The following is a 22,814-nucleotide window of genomic DNA, read 5'->3' as shown; positions in this document are numbered from 1 at the left end:
TAGAAACTTTGAAGCTACTTGAGGCTGTTTTAATATTTAGTGGATTTTGAACATCCATGGTAGGCTTGAAAGAGAATTAAGGCTGGAACTGATTCTGCTTTTATGTTGGAAAAAACATATAAAAGCGAATCAAAATGCCTAGCGTGAGAAGTGCCAAGAACGTTCCCTTTCAGGAGCTGTCTACAAGCAGAGCTTACTACACAACACACCCTCCTGCCTCCGGAGGCTTCCCCTTCGGGTCCTGAAGTGGGAGCTGCAGGCCCTTAGTAATGGACTGCAAACCAAGTACAACAGATTATGCTTTGCAATTGTAAACATGATGCCGAGCCCTGGCCAGTTTGACTCAGTGGATAGAGCGTTGGCCTGCGGACCAAAGGGTCCTGGGTTCTATTCTGGACCAGGGCACGTACCTTGGTTGCCGGCTCCTCCCCAGCCTGGGCCTTGGTCAGGGAGAGTGCAGGAGGCAACCAATGTGTTTCTCTCACATCAATATTTCTCCCTGTTTTTCCCTCTTTCCCTCTGTTTCTAAAAATCAATGGGAAAAAATATCCTCGGGTGAGGATTAAATAAATAAATAAATAAATAAATAAATAAATAAATAAATAAAACATGATGCCTAGCCCCACCTTCTCAGCCTTCTATGACTCTGAGCCAAGTAATGCAGTGTTCACAACTCCCTCATCTGAGGAGTTTTTCATCACAGATAAGAATTGCTATTTTTCTCTTGCCAACCACATAAATAATGGAATCTTCTCTCCTGCTTATAAAACCTAGGAGCAAAGAAAGTGCCAGGCAGGGAGGAGGTTAGTGAGAAACCCAGGAGGTGCAAGAGGAGAGGTCACTGGAGCTGGGACTGGAGGTGCCAGGTGGATGCTGGCAGCAAATCCCACTCTCTCCTCCCCAGGACGTGTGCTTTTAGGGGAAGTATATCGCAGTGAATACCAAGGGCAGCCTTTAACATGCACAGGAGAATATTCGAGTGCATGATCACATGCTTATAATACTATTTGTCTCTGCTATAATATAGGCATGTTCACAGGAATACAAAGAGTCAATCAAGATACCAATCATGTCATTACCATTCTGAAACATTATCCCTCTGCATTCATTAAACCAAGGCTACAAATTTAACAAAAAGAAAGGCCAAGTGCAAATAAAGACCACACCCATTCTGGCTTGAGAAACTGTATCCATGTGTTGTGCTATCCTGAAAAATATAGCATTACCTTCTCAGCTATCTGAGGGCTTACAGTCTGTAGGCTGAAGTAATTTGATTGCATTTGAATACCTGAAGAATATGGAAATGTTGTCATATTTTAAAAGGACTTTTGCCCTGGCTGGTGTGGCTCAGTGGTTGGAGTGTCAGCTTGCACATCGAAGGGTTGCAGGTTAGATTTTGAGCCAAGGACACGTACCTGGGTTGCAGGTCCCATCCTTAGCCCCAGTCAGGATGCATGCGGGAGACAACCAATTGATGTGTCTCTCTTGCCGATTTTTCTCTTTCTCCCCCGCTCTCCTCCCTTTCACTCTCTCTAAAAATCAATGGAAAAAATATCCTCAGTTGAGGATAAACAAATAAAAGGACTTGCAACTTTTCTGCTGACCTACAGAAAAGGCCTGGAGTGATCACCTTTCTCATTAATACAATTTTCAATTTTTTTAAAAAATAAAAAATGTTTCTACCGTTCTTCAGGACCCTCCATTTCAACTTTATCATCACCGAATCACCATTTCTCCTGTGCTGCTCATGTCCCATCAGACTCCAAGTCTTGTTGCCTTTACTTCTTTGAAGATCCTTGCATCTGCTCCCCCTTTTGTTTCCACTGCACAACCTTTCACTCATCAGACCCATTATAAACCTCCTGTTTCCCATCTCTTTATTTTCAGTATTTATCAGATTTCTTCATTTTTACAGTTTTCTTTCTTGAGGGAAAACAACCAATCTAAGACCATAGCTATATTTTCTTGAAGCTTTTTCCTTTTTAAAACTTGTTCTTAATCCAGTCTTCTCCTACCACCTCCCCCTTATGTTCCATCATTATCATCATCATCATCATCATCATCATCATCATCATCATCATTACCACAGTTACTTTTTTCTCTCTGTGACTCAGATTTTGGCCATTTAAGCTACCAAGAAGTCGATTTGCAAATCTACTTTTCAAATTTGATACTGATGATGTATGGCTTCAAACTCCCTTCCCGAGAAGGAGTAAAAATGTATAACAAGACCTTGGTGTGCAACAGAACAAGATGTTTTTGCAGAACAATTATCAATATGTAGCTAGCTCAAGATTAAATGGAAGGAGACAGATTCAGTGGATATTTGAGACCTCAGGGTTAGAGTAAGGCCCGCATATGTTTCAACCTGGGTTCAAATAATCTTTCTAATTCATTGTTGCAGTAATGATCCTGATATTGTAGAGTTTTCCTTACTTATTTCAAAATCTCAAAGAGTTTGCCAACAGTTTGGAGGCAAAAGGCATCCATGATACTATAATATGATTTGTCAATAATAACAATCAAGCCACCTTTCAAGTATTTGATGGCCAAGCTTTGAGTACTATGGGGCCAGGTCTTTATTTCCCTGCATGTAATGAGGTGTTTTGTTCCTTTTTGGATATGTAATTTTTATTTCAAGAGGCAGCAAGTGCTGAACTTGAAATTCCATTCTAGAAAATAATTCTCAACCATCAGATGATCATTATCAAATAGATGATCACCTTCTTTACAGAGCAGCCAGAGTAAGCTTTTAAAAACAGAACTCAGCTCCTGTTACATCCCCTTCGAGTAAACATCACGACCTTGAACTGGAAAACAGGTCCTGATGACCTGGCCCCTCTCTACCACTGCCACCTCCTTCCCTCTGCTCTGGCTACCCTGGTCTTCCTTCAGTGCCTGCTCTGGGCAGACCTCAGAGCTCTCCCACACTGCTCCTCCTCTTGTCTAGCTCTTGACGTGGCAATCATCTACTTCAACTCCAAGTCCCAGCTAAAATGTCACTTCTTCGAAGGGGTCTACCTTGACATCTCTTTCCCTGATCTAAATTAAGTCCCTATATGTATATTGTCTCATTGTAGCTTGTATTCTCCCTTCAAATCTTTAAAAGAATCTATTATTGTACATTATATGATTCTTTGATCAATGTCTATGTTCTTCTATTAGTTAGATTTGATCAGAGAAATAGAACCTCCGTGAGTAATATCAAAAGCAAGATTACTTATGGGTATGAGAACTCACGCAATGTAGATGCTGATGAAGATGTCTATGGAAGATGGCTGCCTTGCCTCTGGTGATGGGCCTGAAGTCTCCTGGGCCAGCAGGACTCACAGTCAGGGAGAAACTCTAGGCATGAAATGGGGAGACCAGAGACAAACAAAAACCCATGAGGACAAATTGAAACCCACATCCATCTCACACCACCTCTGTCTTAGTCTGGTCAGGCTGCTGTAACAAAACACCATAGATTGAGTGGCTTAAGAGCAACAGAAATTTATTTCTCGCAGTTCTGGAAGTTGAGAAGTCCATACTGAAGGTGCTGGCAGATTCAGTGTTTTGTGAGAGCCTGCCTCCTGGTTCACAGATGTCGTCTTCTCTCTGTAACCGCACATGGTAGAAGGGATGAGGAAAATTCTCTGGGGTCTCTTTTATACTAATCACCTTCCAAAGGTTTAGGTTTCGATATGTGAATTTGGAGTGTGACCCACATTCAGCCTATAGCAACCTCCAACCTGGATGAGGTGTGAAATGTGCTGAGGAAGCTGGTGCCCTTCACCATGGGGATCACTTGTGTCTGATCCAGGACTGAGAAGCTGAAGGAGATCAGCAGCAGAAGCAGAAGTTGCAGGCTGGCTGCCAACAGGTGAGCAGCAGACCAGTGACAATGTGTATGAGTGCGGCACACCTGGTGCCTTACACTAACTTTCAGAGCCGCTGGTTCCCTTTCCGTGGCCCTTCCAAATATCACAGTGTTCCTCACGGCCAACACTAAACCAGAACCACACACAAAAGGGGACTCGAAGAGTCATGGCTTCAGCTTGGTTAAGCTGACATAGTACAAAACTACCCACTGTCTTACTAGTCTCCAAGTTCCATGATGGCAGAGAACATACTTGCTTTGTGTCCAACACCTAGAATAGTTTTCAACACAGAATAAGTCCTGAATAAGTTGTGATTCAAAGGATGAATATTTTAATGAACAAATTCTATTTTTGCCTAGGAGCAAAATGAATTTGTTCATTAAAAACAATCATTCTTTGAATTACAACTCATTCAGGATTTCATTGCAAACTATAATTGTAAAATTGACAGACTTTGAATATGATGTTATTTTAGCAGAGCATTTAATAAATTTAACCACTGCTGATAGCCTAATAATTGGTGCAAACAAATTTGCAACTACCTGCAATTATTTTTGGATATATAGTAAGCAAAATTAATTAATTTTAAAATGACACTAAAGGCAAAGATACTATTCCTTTTCTTAATTATGATTTGTACTAGAGGCCCGGTGCACAAAAATTTGTTCACTTGTGGGGGGGGGGTCCCTCAGCCCGGCCTATGCCCTCTTGCAGTCTGGGACCCCTCAGAGGATGTCCACCTGCTGGCTTAGGCCCACTCCCTGGGGGATTGGGCCCAAACTGGCAGTCAGACATCCCTCTGGCAGCCCGGCAGCCCTCGGAGGATGTCAACTTGCCAGCGGAGAGCAGGCCTAAACTGCAGTCGGACATCCTTAGTGCTGCTGAGGAGGCGGAAGAGGCTCCCACCACCACCGCTGTACTGGCAGCTGTCAGCCTGGCTTGTGGGAGCGCACTGACCACCAGGGGGCAGCTCCTGCATTGAGCGTCTGCCCCCTGGTGGTCAGTGTGTGTCATAGTGACCAGTCATTCCCAGTTGTTCTGCTGTTAGGGTCAGTTTGCATAGTACCCTTTTATTATATAGGATAGAGGCCTGGTGCATGGGTGGGGGCCAGCTGGTTTGCCCTGAAGGGTGTCCTGGATCAGGGTGGGGGTCCCGCTGGGGTGCCTGGCCAGCCTGGGTGAGGGGCTGATGCGTGTTTGCAGGCTGGTCACACTCCCTTCAGGGTGAGGATCCCCACTAGGGTGCCTGGCCAGCCTGGGTGAGGGGCTGAGGGCCGTTTTCAGGCTGGCCAAGCCCCCCTGGTGATGGAAGTTCCCAGCCTCTCCATTTTTTCTTTTATTCTGGGGTTTATTTTCCTTCTATAATTGAAACCTTGTTGCTTTGAGTGGAGCTCAGAGCCACCGTGGCAGGGGGGAAACTTGGTTTCCTGCTCGCTCCAGCTCCGTGGCCACACCTGCAGGTATCTAGGGTTTATTTACCTTCTATAATTGAAACTTTGTTGCTTTGAGTGGAGCTCAGAGCTGCCGCGGCAGTGGGAAGCTTAGCTTCCTCCATCATTGGGGCAACCAAGCCTCCTGCTTGCTCCAGCTCCGTGGCTGCCAGTCGCCATCTTGGTTGGGTTAATTTGCATATAGTCGCTCTGATTGGCTGGTGGGCGTGGCTTAAGGCATAGCGAAGGTACAGTCAATTTGCATGTTTGTCTTTTGTTAGTGCAGGTACTATTAAGAAATCAGAACAAAAATGCTTTGGCAATTCCCTAGAACCTTTTCAAGATGTAATTGACAGCAAAGAACGAGATGACCTTCAGTCAACAAACACTGTTTGGAACAAGCCTAAACTTCACGATTGTTTTTGAAAATTAGGAACCTTTGGTGGGAAAGAGGATCAGAGAACAGAAAGTGAAACTGTCTACTCCTGTTCACACAACAGCTGGGACTGTCCAAGGGTCTGGGATCTGGAGGTCCCCACCCAGACCTGGTCTTCAGGACGCTTTATTTTTGGTCTTGAAGAGTCAATATTTGACAACTCTTGGGTAACAATCTCTTGCTTAATTGTGCTTTGGCTGACAGGATGCATTAAAGCAGTGGTTCTCAACCTTCCTAATGCCGCGACACTTTAATACAGTTCCTCATTTGCGGTGACCCCCAACCATAAAATTATTTTCGTTGCTACTTCATAACTGTAATTTTGCTACTGTTATGAATCGTAATGTAAATATCTGATATACAGGATGTATTTTCATTGTTACAAACTGAACATAATTAAAGCATAGTGATAATCACAAAAACAATATGTAATTATATATGTGTTTTCTGATGGTCTTAGGCGACCCCTGTGAAAGGGTCGTTCGACCCCCAAAGGGGTCGCGACCCACAGGTTGAGAAACGCTGCATTAAAGCCTGTGAGTGTACGATTTCCCATGGATGAAAACTGGAGAAAATGACTACTAGGTAGTATGTTTATTGGAGTAACATTTTATTTTAGAAAACACCTCTAAATTTTTATGATGTGCCAGTGCAGTGAATGAGGAGTAAGGGGAATCACATGAAATTTTGCAGTCTGAGGGACCTCAAGAAATACTTCGGCATGTCAGTGCAAGCAGGTGAAGATATTTGGGGAAAAGAAGCCTGGTAATGAAAAATTAGTTGTTATATCAGCATTACGCAAGTTTTAAATAGAGACTCTGACACAAAAGGAGCTTTGAAACTGCTATTCATATATTCATTCATTCATTTCACAAATAATTTTAAGTATCTAACATATACTAAGAATTATTATACCCAGGCAATTCAATTTATAAATATCAATATAAATAGGTACTGAAAGTAATGCTGAAAAAGAAGAGCAAAATGGAGATTAATTCATATAATATGATGCTAGTTATGTGCATTCACCATGTAAAAAACTAATCCATAGGCGTATTTTCATGTTTATCTTCTTCATGTGAATAGCATTTAAATGCTCAGGCATATTATATGTGCACACAAAAATATGTACACATATTTCTATATGTAGAGATATGTAAAACTACATGTAAATCTATCTGAGAACAGACTGGAAGAAAACAGTCTTCAAACACCCTGGAAGGGAGGGGGTCTGGGATGGGGAGGGAATAACCATGGAGATAGGGTTAAAGGAAGGCTAACCTACATCTGTGGTGTATTATTTCTTAAATCAAAAATAAAGGAAAGAATGAGAGTCAATGAGACAAAATATTAACAATGCTTAATTTAGATGAGCTGAATAAAATATTTGCTTTATTATTCTTTGTAATTTTTCTCCTTTGACTCTCAAAATTAAGCACAAAATTTTTAAATGTACTTATAAGTTCCTTCTCACACAATGCAAACATGCAGATTCAATGCCCTGAGTATCTTTGGAATTTTCTAAAGGTTAGACTAATCCTTTCATTTTTCTTATTAGGTATGGAAAGGAAAATACAAGAGAAACTCCAAAAGCCAAGTTCATTGTGGGACGTCCCTGAGTTCTTTTAGAAAGTCCTAATTCCCATGGTGGGGAGTGGAGTAGGGGAGGGCAGGAGAGAGTTACCTCCAGAGACTTTGCCATACACTCCCCCTCTCCACAGGCACCTCCATCTGGCAGAGCATAGACAGGATGCTCTGCAGAGAGAGCAGAGAGAGTAAATGACAAGTGAAGCAGAGGTGCCGTTCCCTCGAAGCTGAGGCACGATGTCATTGGTAACGAATATTGCACTCTTTCTGTGTAAGATGCCAAGAAGGTGAAAGGCTCTGGTAAGGCCTGGTGGAAGAGGGGTAGACTGAATTCCACCCCTCCAGAAAGCCTTCTCGTGCTATGCCAGTCATGCCAACTTCAAACACTAAGCAGCAATAGTACACTACTCCACCTGGCATCCATCACATTTTAAAAAATATAAATATATATATATCTGGGGATGTGCCTGCAACCAAGTTACATGCCCTTGACTGGAATCAAACTTGGGACCCTTGAGTCCGCAGGCTGATGCTCTATCCACTGAGCCAAACTAAGGAGGGAGAGAGAAATCTTCCTCTTCTTGTAAAACCATCAAATTTATCTAGGGCTCCACCCTTACAACCTCTTTTAATCAAGGTACATGCCATTGACTGGAATCGAAATTGGGACTCCCCAGTCTGCAGGCAGATGCTCTATCCCAGTGATGGCGAACCTATGAACTCATTTTTTTGGTTGATTTTTCTTTGTTAAATGGCATTTAAATATATAAAATAAATATCAAAAATATAAATATTTGTTTTACTGTGGTTGCAAATATCAAAAAATTTCTATATGTGACACGGCACCAGAGTTAAGTTAGGGTTTTTCAAAATGCTGACACGCCGAGCTCAAAAGGTATGCCATCACTGCTCTAGCCACTCAGCCAAACCAGTCAGGGCCATCCATCACATTTTATTATAGATTTATAAAGCCTCTCAGAGGCCAAGAGAAGTTTTGGCCACTTATTATTTTTTGAGTCTCTAGCATATTAAAAAATGATGAAACAACAAAATAAACTAAAATAATAATATAAGTGTTTACAGTTAACAATAATGCTTTTAATACAGATTATAACAAAATGTAAGTATGCTAGTGGCACAACTACAAATTGTGGGGAAGCATAGGACGTGGTTGGAGGGTCTGTAAGGAGGAATCTCTGAAAGGTCGGAGGCCTCTGGGGGATCTTGCCGAAGGCAGCAGCCCCTACCTTACTAGAATCTTTATGTTTAGACTTCAAAACGTCCTTGCTTAAAGGACACAGGTGCTTTCTCAAGGATGCTTGCCCTACTGATTGTATCTAGAGGTTAACTTTAGTTCAAGCTGTTGTGACAATAAAAGCCTAATGAGGCAGGCAATTGGGGCTTTTTTGGCTCCTTCTGCCAACTAGCCCCTTAGCTTCTCTTTCACAGAAACATATGTCAGAGTAATCATTCATCCGTTGTTCAGGGTCTGCCAGTCAGCCCCAGCAACAAATCACAAAAAAAATCAACTCATAGTGCATTATGGAAGTCTGTCCCAATAATGGGACAAAAAAGTACAGCTTTATAATGTATGTCTTAGACTTTTAATCCTGTTAGTTTATCTGTGGCTGTAGGTAATATCGCAATAGAACAGGGGTCCTCAAACTTTTTAAACAGGGGGCCAGTTCACTGTCCCTCAGACCATTGGAGGGCCGGACTATAGTTTAAAAAAAAACTATGAACAAATTCCTATGCATACAGTGGCGGCAAAAACACCCGGCGGGCCGGATAAATGTTTTCGGCGGGCCGCATGTGGCCCACGGGCCGTAGTTTGAGGACCCCTGCAATAGAAAATAAGGCAAACTGTCTACAGTTGATTTTTTCTTTGAAAAAGGGATCAGGTCCAAGGGGCCTTCTTTTGCCATCCTTTCCCTCTTCTCTTGTTTTAAGTTCTGCTCATGAGGCTCCCCAACCAAGCTGCAGATTACTTGAAAGGAATGACTGTTTTATAAATTGAGAGGATGAGGGGAACAAGAGTAGGGTCTTGGCTAGTCCAGTGGAGGAATGACATACACTGCAATCAACTGGATGGAAAGGTCGAGTTCAGAAAGGATGGCAAAGCAGGGAGGGGCAAGAAGATGCTTTAAGCCCACGCGGGTGTGATGCCCAGAGCAGAGACTTGTGCCTGGTCTAACCATCTGTGCATAGAGCCTGTGCTTTGTGCAAGAATGGTGGCGTAAAATATGGATGGGTGGGCTGAACTTTAAACCAGCTTCTCTGTGCAACTCATGGGCTGATGACCATGTTTTATTCTCACACTTCACTTCTCCAAAGGCTTTCCTTCTAAGTCTTAACAATAGTCACGTTCACATTACTTTGAGGAAGTGTTGAAAATGGGCCACTTTTTGGGGAATGTGCTCAAAGACAGGGGTGGTTCCTCCTGTGACTCACCCCTGAAAATACATACCCTACCATCAAACTAAGCTTCTATCTTAAGGTCTGGGGATGGCAGCCACAGGCATCAGGTACTCAGATTCATACAAGAGGGCCCAGAAGGGAAAGAGGGAAGGAATTGGCAGTTTGGGACAAATAAAGGCAAGATGCCAGAGCAATGGTTCTGTGAATTATGGAATGAGGATCTAGGCCTAGATGAGGCTTCCCATATCCCTGTAGCTCAAGTCCAATGGTGGTCTGTGTGTGAGGCCTCACATGCAGGTGAAGGATTTCCATAAGGTACACATCTCTATGAAGTCATTCAAACCAGAAAATATATCACCGGGCCTCTTAGAGGTGTCCCATTGGAAAATAAAGTGTTACTAAACATTTAATAAAACTGTAAAATTTCAGAAGGTACAGAGACTGTGTATGAGTAGACGGTTAGAAAATCTGGTCAAAACATATTCATGGCCATTTGTCATTGGCAATATTTTCTTCATCTGGAAACCCAGAGAGCCATTCTGTTATCAAGAGAGAATAGAAGAGAAAGACCTCGGGCATTCCATTCCCAAGAGATAATTCATACAATTTATAACAAAGAGAAGAAAAATGAGAGCATAAAATGTTCTCCAGTCTTGGTCTTTTTCAAGGTCAAGAGAATTGTTGCATGCTTGCTACTTTGTTATTAGGAAGTAGAGAACAGTCTCCTCACAGTGCCCCCGAATGAGAAAGGAAAATTTGCAACTGGATGCCACCACTGTGTTGGGAGGTCCCAAACATCAAGGAAGAGAAGAGAGACTGAGCTATGTTGCCAACGTTTGAATATAATGAATCTCTTTTTGTCAGCCCCCTCGAACTTGAGGAGGTGGGCTGTAGGAGGAAAGTAGGAGATAAAGAATAGGGGGAAGCCCGGCTAGGAATCTAGAAGGAAGTTCCTCTTCAAAGGGGAAGCCAGTGTGGGTTAGACCTGATTATAATTTAATATCAATTTAACAAAAGAATAGAGCAACTTTGATAACACAAAACAAATTATAAAAGAAAACTACTTAATTTAGGCCTTGGTAAGAAGTTGGTCTCCCTTGACCTTTGACTAAAAAGTCCTCAAAAACATGGCAGCCCAAACTTTTGCAGGGAAAGTTGCTCTATAGTCAACTGTCAGTTGCTAGTTGCAAGTTTAACAGAAAATCCCCTGGAAGTCTGAAGTTTCTCCCTCGTGTCATAATTTTGGGTTGTTATTGTCCGTCCCCAATTCCATTCCAAATAATCAGTGTAAGAGGATTGGGGCTATTTCTGTTCATTAAGCATTCATTCCTAATTAAAAAAACAACAACAACCTCGTAAACAAAAAACTAAAGCCAGTAAAATCCAATGATAGTAAAAGGCTTAACCCTTTTTTACTAAGATAATTGTTTCTTTTAATAGGAAAACTACATCAAAGAGCTTTGTTTAAAAAAGTCTGTAAGCTCACCCAATCTTTTATCAACTCACACATTTGTTTCTATGAAGCCATTGAGAACTCGTGTTATTTTGAAAGCACTAAGTTCCAAAAATTCTTGTGGAAACTCTTCTCTGTTCCACTCTCCCTCCAACGTGACCATGGACAGAAAGAAAGTAGGTGTGATAAAATATTAATGCATTGCTGGAATTTAAATTCAAGGGGGATGCCAGCGGAAAGAGACTGCAGAAATCAATTAGATCAGTGCTCTCAAATCTGGTTGCACAATGGAATCACTTATTAAATGTTATTCCAGCCTTTATTCAACTCAGCCTTCTCAAAATACATCCTTGCTTATTTCTTCTATTTCAAGTCATCTCATCTGCCCCTCCCATCCTACCACCACGGCCTAATTCAGCCATGGGAATACCTATACTTCTTAGGATTGATTTTCATTTTCTACCCTGTTGGGGTCTGTCTCATCTTTTTATCTTTTATATCATCTCCTACAGGGTTATCAAGACTCTCCCCCACTTCATGGATTGGAATGCTATAGTATTTATTGCTTCTAATGCAGAATGTCAATAATAAAATTTGCATTTGTTTTATTATATTTGTTTTATGTTTAAAGGTTAATATACTTATAAAATAATTTAAAATATTAAATTTTGATAAATATAAAAAAGATAATAAATAATACATAGAAGAGGAAATATACTTAGCACATATGTAAGAAAATAGTCAAAGAAATGAAAAATCATTTAAATATTATTTACTTGTGTATCAAAGTAGCAAAGACTCTAAAATGTGTAATGCCTTATGAAATGAAATAAGTATTTTCAAGACTCTTGTGTAGAACTGTAGATTATAGCCATGCTTTGAAATATAATTTAACAAAATATCTCAAAGTCTTAAATATAGTCATTTCCAAAACCTAGCGTTCATTGCAAAGAAAAAAAAAGTCAGTCACCTCAGTTTGCATCTCTGTCTTTCCTTTATGAATTTCTGTTCCTTTGTCAAAAGAGCCATGACTTTGGGTATCCTATTAGAATTCCAATAAATGTTTCATGATTTTTTTCTAGTTCAGTATCACATCACTTTTGAAGGTATGCATTATCTTCTGAGTCTTTATGAAGGAAAAATCTTTATTGTCAGAGGCTGCAAAGTGAGGATCACAATAGTACCCACTTCACAGTATTATGTAAGTTAAGTGAATTTGTATGTGAAAGGCTGAGGTTGACTAGCTGGTTGGACGATTTCTATCACTTTGCTCTGTATTTGAAGCCCAAGTTCTTGATTCTGAGGCTGGTATAATGTAGCTAAAAATCTGTTCCCCACGTTTCCTTGCTGTAGAAAATAATCATGGGCAAGTCAAGTTCCGAGCGTGTGCTGCTGCGGGGAGCCTAGTGGAGACCTTCTGGAGAAGAAGAGAGGGAGAAGGCCACAAAAGCTATGGTTTTAGGAGGAGACATTTCCTTGGTTTTGCTGGGAGATGCTAGCATCAAAGGCAGGGAGCAACTAATTGTTGCTGGAGCAGTTACCCTAGTGTTGGGGAGGGGGGTGGTGAGGATTAGGGAGGGGAGCATGGGGGAGGGGGGGCTGGTGTGAAAATCATCCAGGCAGAAAGGAATCGATGAATTGTGCATTTTGCTGTCTTCCATAGATGGTCCCAGTTTTTCAGCCCTATTTGTCCTACTTCCTAGGTTCTTTCTAGCACTCTGGTTAGGGCAGGTTTGTCTCATTACAGAGGGCCTAGAAAGTTCTATTGCTTCTTTCATCTCTCCCAAGTCAGCCCCTTTTAGCTTAATTCACTTAGCATGGGTTGGAATTTCTCAAAAGAAACTTGAATTGGCAACTAGAAAAACAAACAACTAACAAGACAAAAGCACTCAGAATGAACTAGTTTATAGAGTTTAAGATTTCCCCTCCCTCCTTTCTTTCTTCCTTTCCTTCCCTTACTTTTTTTCATTTTCATTTTTTTGTTTAATAAACGTGTTGAGTACCACTGTGCTAGTCAGCGGGAAGTCAAGGATGAGTAAGAAAGAGTTTGACTCTTCCCCTACATAGCTCCAGCTGAGCCGAGCAGTGGCTTGATGCTATAGCTCATAGCACAGCAAACCCTAGAGCCACTTTCCAGCTTTAATCCTAAGTATGCCAGGTGTCTTTCCAGCTCACTTAAATCTAAACCCTTCTTTGGGGTTCTCAGGTCCATTCCACCTCGCTTATTTTTCTGACACAGGAGCCACGCAGCAATGTACTTGCATTACTCTAAACTGCCACCAGGTGGTGCCTAATGCTGGTTCCCACAGTTTATATATACTATTTTAAATAAATTTATGGTGAAGTCAATTCTGCTGTCACTATACAACATGTACCCTTAAAAGAGAATGTGAAGTGTTCAGCCATTCATTAGCCACTAGATTTTACATAATCGCAAGACCATTTATATCCTGCGTTATCATTTACAAGGTGTGCTCACATTAATTACTTTTCCCCCCACATTAATTACTTTTTAAAAAATGTTTCCAATAGCTCCTTGAAGTCAGTATGGTAGGTGTTTTATTCGCCACACTTTACAGATGACATAAAGATTAAGTTATTTGTCCAAGGTCACACAACTATCGCTATCCAGCGGAGGAAAGTCAAGCCTCTAACTTATCCTAAACAGTAGGATAGGGATGTAAGGTCTAGTCCTCTGATATTATATTCAAGAAACTTGTTTTAACCTGTGCTATGATGGCCTGGATAGAGAAAAACACCAGGGTCAGGTCCATAGACATTGAATTAAAGCCCCAGCATTATGCTTCTCTACTCAATTATCATCCTCCTTACTGCATTTATCATCATCCTGCTGAAGTTATGTTCTGGGTAGAACATTCACATTTCCATGCATTCTATGGCTGAGACCCACATAGCATTCACCTATCTACTTTGCAGTTTTATATAAAGTGTTAATTGCCACTGTAACCTCCAGTTTCTCTCTGAGAGAGGTTCAATGCTCTTTCTCTTTTGTCTTATTTTGTATGAGGGGCTGCTCCCCCTTGTTTTATTTCCTTGAACAACAGGATCCTGAAACATGCACACATATAAAATATGTTAACACATAATTGTTTTTTCCTCAATAAAAAATATTTCCCTAGTAACCAAGTTGCTACATTCTCTTAGGAAGCTTAGCTATTGTCACTGAATGCTCAAATCTATCTTTTCTTTAAAAAAAAAAAAAAAGGAATACATTTTTTTCCCTTATGGGCAATTTTAGAGTGATTTTTAAATGATTTTAAAAAGTAGTTAACATGTGATTTCCTTATGACCATCAGTCATGGACTAACTCATGGCAAGCCAGTGAAGTTATAAGTGTATTTAGAAAAAAAATAGTAGAGATAGCAATTTATGCTTATTGAGCACTCACTGGTAACAGACGTTCTCTTAACCGTTTTAAATCTCTTACAGCTCATTTCACTTTTACAAGAACTTTCTACAGTAGATGCTTTTATTATCTGCATTTTCTAGGTAAAGAAAACAAAGCTTAGATAATTTAAGGAGCCCAAGACCAGTGTAAGCAATGGAGCTGGGATTTAAACCTGGATCTGCTAGAACTCAGGTCTAGGCTCACCTGACTTTACGCTCATCTTCAGGCTTCGTAGGCTTGAGGATAAGTCAACCCAATTCCTCTCCTTTTTATTTATTTTTATTTTTTTAAAATATATTTTATTGATTTTTTACAGAGAGGAAGGGAGAAAGATAGAGAGTTAGAAACATCGATGGGAGAGAAACATCAATCAGCTGCCTCCTGCACACCTCCTACTGGGGATGTGCCCACAACCAAGGTACATGCCCTTGACTGGAATCAAACCTGGGACCTTTCAACCTGCAGACCGATGTTCTATCCACTGAGCCCAAACCGGTCAGGGCCCAATTCCTTTTCTTCTAGCTAATAAGCATCTCTAGCACAGTCCTTCCTCCCCCCCCCCCCCCCCCAATCATCACCATTTCACCTCTGGATGCTATTGTAGTGCATGGAAAATGTGTGTAAGACAATTCAGGGGAAATGGATTCATGCTGATGACTTCCTTTGTAACCCTGGGATTTCAGGAGGGCTTTAGGATAGGGCTCTTTGATATCAAGAATTATCTGCCATATTTCCACTAGAGGCCTGATGCACGAAATTCGTGCAAGGGGTTCGGCCCTCGCAGCTTTGTCCTGAAGGATGTCCAGAAGGTCATTCAGCTGTCCAGTCTAATTAGCATATTATGCTTTTATTTTTATAGATAATTTTAGGATGTGGGTGAGAAAGACATCTCATGAAAGAAACCCTAGGCCCATTATTTGTCTGGGGGAGGCAGTTTCATCAGATACCACACTGGTCAAGAAGTGAATGGGAGGTGAGAGAGTACAGACAATAGAAGTCTTACCCTTTCAACAAGTCTGTGCAAAGGGGACAAGAAGTAAACTGACAGTGTGTGGGATGTGGGAGAAAGGACCTTTTGTGTGTTTGTTTGTCTTTAAGATATGGTGCCCTTGAATATGTTTGCAGGCTGAGAGACTTGGGAAATGAAAGTAAAGGTCACTAGTTGACCAAGTCACAGAAGAATGTAGGTGGGACTGGGGTTAGGAGGATAGGAGGAAAGTTAGCTTTGAAAGTAGGAGGCACACTTTTCTAAACAGAGGAAGGTTTGCAGGGTAAGGGGAAAGGAAGGACTTTCAGACCGATGTCTCTTTATTTCTCAAATATGAGACAAAGTGAGCTGCAGCTTGAGGGAGTCTGGGGAGTGAGGCTGTGAGGTGGGTGGTGAATATGACACCTACTGCACTGCCCAGTTCACTAAAAGCAGCAAAGTCAAGCTTGAAACCACACATCGCTGACTTTTCCATTTTCCTCCCATTGCCTGATTTTTCTTGTAGGGGGTGGGCATTTTAATGCTTGTTGGTCTTTCTCCCAAAGAGGAAATCAAATGTCACAGATCACACCTTAAAATTTCTGCTCAAGCTTTGTTGGGGGTGGAGGATGGGTGGGGATAAGAATAGGCTGTTAGATTATCATTGGACTTCCATTATCCATGCTTCTCCATCATAATCCCTAATGCATGGATTTGGGTTTTTCTTACTACTCTCTAGAACTTGAAGCCCTGTGTTTAGGGGATCAAACAATTCTGGTTCATGATGCTCTCAGGTATAACTTTATCTGTCATGCAAGGTGCACCAGGTTGGCTATTGGGCAAACTACTTATTCTCTCAGATCCTGTTTCTTCATAAATAAAAGAGAAGTTTGGAGATTAAACTAAATATGTGGATGAAAGCATTAAATAGTAAGCTTGGTACATGTTAGGTGTGCAACTAGTGTTAGAAAAGTGGATTATGATACCTAGTTTGTTTAAAAGCTCAAGATGGGGTCACTCTTAGAATCATCTAAAAGATACTTGTGACATTCCTCTGTGGTTATCATGTAATACAAATTCAAAGTAGAAAGGAATTAGCCTCTTTATCAGAAAGAAATAAACAGAAGCAACAACAAAAATCACAAATAATAAACTGAGGAAGAGAGTGAAGAAATAAAATGGAGTCACTACAGTCAGTTACTAAATTACTAAAATTAAGTAGGTTGAGGCATGAGGAAATGATTCTATTCTTATTTTAACTAGCCTTAAAACAGGAGTAGAGAGAACATAAACTTTTAAACTTTCCAGTCCTGTGTCAATGCCTGGATATACATCTATTAGTTTTGTTTCAATACCTGGACATACACCAAACCTCCAGCTAATCCTCTGATTGTCCACGAAAGGACTACATATCCAGATCACCATACATCCACCTAATGTCCATGATCCACATGAATGTGATAGCATAAAGCATAGTATAAAACAGGAAGTCATTCAGAGCTTCTGGTACCCACCATCCAGACCCCCTGGCATCTGACTGATAACCATCCTGAACCAATCCCAGGGCTAAGACGGCAGAACTGATTATTCTCAAGGATGTACCTTTTATTATAAGAGCTCTTAACTTTTCTTTCTTCTTTGTAACATTTCTGGGTTTTTAATTTGGACGTGTTTCCACTTTGAAAACTCTAAGACCCTTAAGCAAATCTTTGACATTTATTTCTAGCAAAATCTCCAGACTCTGAGTTTGTTCAACAAAACAAAAAACCTATAGGTTCCTGACAATTCATAAAAATGGGTCTTTCTCCTAAAGATGAGGAATGGGATTCAAACTGACAAACCAATGAAAGTAAATACAAAAAAATATGCAACACCCCCCCCACACACTGAATACCACTTTGATTACATAAAACAACTGTCAACAAATCCTCCGGACTCTTCAATGCCATTCCTGTCCTTTCTAATGACTCCCACCAAACTCAGCTCCAGTGAACTTGGCTTACTCGCCCTGCACTTGTTTTCCCAGTTCTGCTTTCTCACTCATGCCATCTCGCTACATGTCCTTCTTCCATCCCTATGCACAACCCTACCAATGTTTTCATCCTTCAAGAATCGATTGGCTCTCTTCTCCTGTGTAAAGCCTTCCATGACCATACCTCCTCAGGGATCACTCTCTGCTCCCAATCCTATGGTACTTGCCTTCTATACCAGGTAGGACTAATTTGGCAGCTAGAGTAGGCATTTGTCATTCTTGCAGGCAGCTCAGCCTCTGAACCCTTTTCCTATGTTTGGAGAAAACAGGGCCCGCCTCCCACTATAGGAACTAAAGATGCTTATAGTCTTTCCAAGTCTCCCTTTCAGCTAAGACAAGGACACGTGACACAGGCTGAGCCAATCAGATGCACTCGCTGCACGTTGAAGTAGCAGCCAGTGGAGTGCAGAAGCGGTTCCCACGCAGTCCTCAAGCAGGAGAGGGTGATGCCTGTGAAGCCAACTTCAATCTGTTTCCCAGGTCAGCAGTGGAAGCGATTCTAGCAGTAGTGGCAGCTGCACCCACCCTTGTGTCTGTGCCCTGTGGTGGCAGTGGTGGGGTCTTCACCAAACCAGCACCATGGCATGACTGAGGGCATTATTCATGGCTAACCATCTCTAAGCCTGACTTTCCAGCTTTGTTGGGGTTTAGGCCTAAGAGAGGAAATTTCAGCATAGTATAAAACAGTAAATAGCTTAAAATGGAATGAAAGGCTTCTCTGAGAATTGCTCACTGCTTGTCATTCTTCTTAGAAATCTTGCCATGAGCCATGTTCATAGGCCTTCTTTCTCCTTAGTTTCTGTCCACAGAGGGATCTGACATTACATTTTTGGATATTGCAATGTTTAGGGGGGAATGCTGAAATCTGGGAGGGGGGCAGAGATGCTAAAATAGTCCCATCCAATGAAGAATTGTCTGGCATCTCATGCCACTTTCAAGTGTCCCCTGGCGTTTATGTGGGTAAAATTAAACCCTGTTTATAGTCATCTGCACCTAAAATATGACTCTGTTTCATATATAAAGACAAAACATTTGGGGCTCTTTGAGGGAAAGATTGCATTAGGTTCGGAACTTCCCCAAGAGGAGTTCACTGTGTAGGGACGTCCCTTAGGGAAGACAACGGTGCTCAGTGCCACAGACAAAAGTCCAGAAGGCAGCGACTGCTGCTGCATTTGCCAGAGCCTGTGATTGGCACCGCATCTGACTCCCTCATGATGCATTCTAGTGTCCTCACGCCAAGCATCTGCATATGGAATACATGTTTTTGTGTATTTCACAAATTATTTCCTTTTTATTTCTCTTTTACCCCACAGTAAGGGAAGTACTAGTGTATTAAATTTTTAGAAAAGATTAATTGAATTTCATTTCAGGACAGTCAAGTTGGCTGTCTAAATTACTTATCATTATAATGGGGCGTTTGATGTCATAGAGTTGCAAGCCATGACCCTAAAGTCCTCTTTTATTTTCCCACAATCTCTGGCCTATCCCCTCCCACCTGCTTGGTAGAGAATTTAGAATGCTTTTCAGTTTTTTAAAAAACATATTGTTTTTCCTGTTATAAACATAAACACCTTTAAAAAATGGCTCTATTCTTGCTAAGCTACACCCATACAGCTTGGGCTGATCCTGACTGGAGATCTCGTGGTCCATTTCAAATGCTGATACAAGGGGGTGGGATGGGCTGTAAAATGAGCAGGCTCCTAGGAACTCAGCTCTGTGGAAACTTCACTGGGTACAAAGGACATATAGAGACCCAACCCACACTCTACTCTCAATGTCCACATGAGGGAACAAACCTTCGCTTCAACCCTGGATGCTTAAAAGAATTTGAATATAAATTAGCATGGGACTTGAAAAGAGAAAAGAATTACGTTATGTCTTATGTTTGTGTTACCAACCATCAAATTCCCCTGGTGAATTTCTGAACAGAATGGGCTACTTAGTCACCTCATGGCAAGGCCACAGAGAGACTCCTCAGGACAAGGTGTTCCCAGCTGGATTTCAAAGGGAGCCCTGCTCCAGCCAGCAGTGCCCAGAGGCGTCTCACCTGGTTCAGGCCTCCTTCTGAATGACAACTCGGGATGATATTCCAGGGAAACTGTTTCTTGACATTAAAACAACAACAACAACAACACCCCAACCACCGGGGTCTCACCCTGTTTTACTAGGGGCCTCTGCACTGGTGATGATCTTAGTCCTCCTTGTTTTGGCTGGAAACCAAAAGGCATCAGTAAGATGCCTTTTCAAAGACTGATCATCACAGCCCGCAGAGGCAGCATCAACCTGGAGGTACTGCAGATCTGTGTGTGCTTAAGAGGGGAGCTATGGTTTTAAGGAAGATTGAGGTTTGATCACATGGAAACTGTAGAATTAACATGATGTCCAAAACCAACAGCCTAGGACTTAGATTTTATTGCTTAGGAAGGTCCAAGGGAGTGACACAAAATGTCTTAGAGATTTTTAATCAAAAGGAGATAATACATATGAAAGTGAACTATAAAGTCCTACAAAAATGAAAAGTGTTTTAGGACATGCTACTAATGATCACAACCACCTAGGAAATAAAGAATCATTTAATACAAATACATAAACGATATAATAATTATACTGTGAAGCTATATTCTCATACTGTAACAGCTACTCATTGAAAAAAGGAAAAACTGAAAAAACTGGGAACTTTCTTAGGACAGTAATTAATAACTGATTTTTAAAATGGATTTCACTTGCTTAATTTTGAGTCAATCAGATATAACCTGAGTGGTAAAACACACACACACCCCAAAAAACAAAAAATACCCAGGCTTATTTTTTTCAAATACGCCACCTTTAGACGCAGGAAATATTTGGTCAGATTGTGTCTCCGGTGTGCAAGCCACACTGCAGAACTTTAAAGAATCCTTCCACACTCAAGTGCCAATAATTGCTCTGTTATTTTCTGATGGTTGAGTCACTTGGTACTCTGTCATCATCATCTGTTCATCTCGTTTTCCTTTTTCAAATGCTAACCAGAAAGTGCCCTGCTGCTCTGTCTGTCTTCCTGTTTTCATGGCCCCTGTATTAATTCTCTTTCTTTTTCTTCCTTGTCAATTTCATAACTTTGACTTCAAGGCTGTTTCTCAGCTCTCTGAGCACCCTGCAGTTCCCGAGACTCTGCGGTGCTAACATGACTGTTGCTTTGTGAAAACTACGATGCCTGGATGTGGGGCAGATACTTCCCTTTTAGGAATTTAAAGGCAGGATAACTTTTCTTGACTCACACATTGACTCAAACATTTCTTATGCACGATATTCTGGGGATGTTGGGAAATACATAGATGAGTCTGCCTCATTTCCTGACCTCAAGAAACTTACATTCCACAAAATAAGACGGAAACAACATGTGCTAAATGCTACAGAATGGCCCAAACCAAGGAAATAGTCACTGATTATTGAGCATCTGAAATGTGGCTGGTTCAAACTGGGATGTACTGGTGAGTATACATAGAAGGCATCACAAGATGTAGTACAAAAAATACAAAGCCTCTCATTAATACTTTTGATATCAATTACGTGTCGATATGATAATATTTTAGATATATTAGGTCCAATAAAATCAATGGTTCATTTCACACGTGTTTGTACGTTTTCATGTGGCTACTACAACTTTTAAAAGTACGTGTGGCGCCTTAACTGGTTTGGCTCAGTGGATAGAGCGTCGGCCTGCGGACTCAAGGGTCCCAGGTTCGATTCCGGTCAAGGGCATGTACCTGGGTTGCGGGCACATCCCCAGTGGGGAGTGTGCAGGAGGCAGCTGAATTGATGTTTCTCTCTCATCGATGTTTCTAACTCTCTATCCCTCTCCCTTCCTCTCTGTAAAAAATCAATAAAATATATTTTAAAAAAATAAAATAAAAGTACGTGTGGCTCACAATAATTCTATTGGACAGTATTGCTAAGGAAATTCGGAGAGGAGTGGGACAGCACTTCCTGTGAATTTGGGAGTAACATACAGAAGAGGAGATGCTGAGCAGGAAACTGCCTAAGAGGAGGTGACACTTGAGTTGTGTCTTGAAGTAGCCTCTACACATGCAGAGTGGAGACGGGCCCTCGGCCAACAAACAGTACAGGCAATGCCTTGTGATGGGCCAGACATGGACTCCGGCTCACATCTTCGTGCCTCTTCTTCGAAGCTGTTTGACCTAACTCTCCATTTCCATGAAAAAAATTGGGACTAGTGATGATGCCTGTCATTAATAAGATTTGGTTGTGATGAGGCTGATAATGAAGTAATGCATACAAAGAGATTACGATGGTGCTTAAACCAAGAAAAGGCACTCAATAAATGGTGTCTACATTTACTAGAATGTAGACAATCAGCTGGGTTGAAAGATGATTTAAAGGATGTTAAAATAACATTTAACCTAAAAGCCATTTTCTCAGCTACTATGCCAGAGATATCTCCATTAAAGTCTTGCCACTCTTCTTTAATCATTGCTTATAAAATAACTAGAGGCCCAATGCACAAAATTCGTGCAAGGGGCTCGGCCCTCAAAGCCGTGGCTGCTTGGCTTGGCCCTCGCATTCCCAGCTTTGTCCGGAAGGTTATTCGGCTATCCGGTCTAATTAGCATATTATGCTTTTATTATTATAGATTGCTTATGATCGGATTGAATCCCAAATTCTATACAACACATATTCAGAAACAGAGAAAAAAAATACATTTTCCTGTTGATTTTCACATTCATTATTCCACTATTGACTATATAATATTTTATGACCTGGGGGGGGGGGGGTTAGGAGTTTAAATGGGCCACTGTCTTTTTATTCCTAGTGATATCATTGGCCACTGGAAGCCCTAAGAAAATATTCAATGGCCCACATCTATCTTCATCAAAATTATGGATGGAAACTAGAGCAAATGGCGTTGCAATTACCTTAGTGATGCAGGAGAAACTTGGCATATCCCCAAGTTTCCATTAAAGCATCCTTAAGGGCCTTCTGACAGTTTGATACCTTACCAAAATATTCCGAGAAACTGATATTAGATCACCACGTGACAGGCTCCTCCGAGGGTGACTGACTGGAGAGGTCCTTGTAAGTCCACACCGAAGCTGGCTTCTCCTATGGAGGGCCAACAACTGTGAGGGCCCAGATACAGCAGTGTTCCTGACAAATACATTCATTCCCTCTCCCACCCTGAGGTTCTGGCTCCAGGAACGTTAAGACAAGTATAAACAAAGTTT

The 22,814-nt window shown here is 41.3% G+C and overlaps 1 long non-coding RNA gene across 2 annotated transcripts in view; it reads right to left on the bottom strand.

The window, feature by feature from the left end:
* Positions 1–22,814, bottom strand: part of LOC118661339 — a 65,189-nt gene that overhangs the window by 23,543 nt on the left and 18,832 nt on the right. For both annotated transcript variants that reach the window (XR_004969292.1, XR_004969293.1), the window contains exon 3: positions 3,241–3,345. This is a non-coding gene — a long non-coding RNA (uncharacterized LOC118661339). The remainder of the gene's footprint in view (positions 1–3,240; positions 3,346–22,814) is intronic.

This window comes from Myotis myotis, unplaced genomic scaffold (assembly GCF_014108235.1).
Source record: "Myotis myotis isolate mMyoMyo1 unplaced genomic scaffold, mMyoMyo1.p scaffold_m19_p_8, whole genome shotgun sequence".
Lineage (NCBI taxonomy): Eukaryota > Metazoa > Chordata > Mammalia > Chiroptera > Vespertilionidae > Myotis > Myotis myotis.
This window is presented reverse-complemented; position numbering and strand designations above follow the sequence as displayed.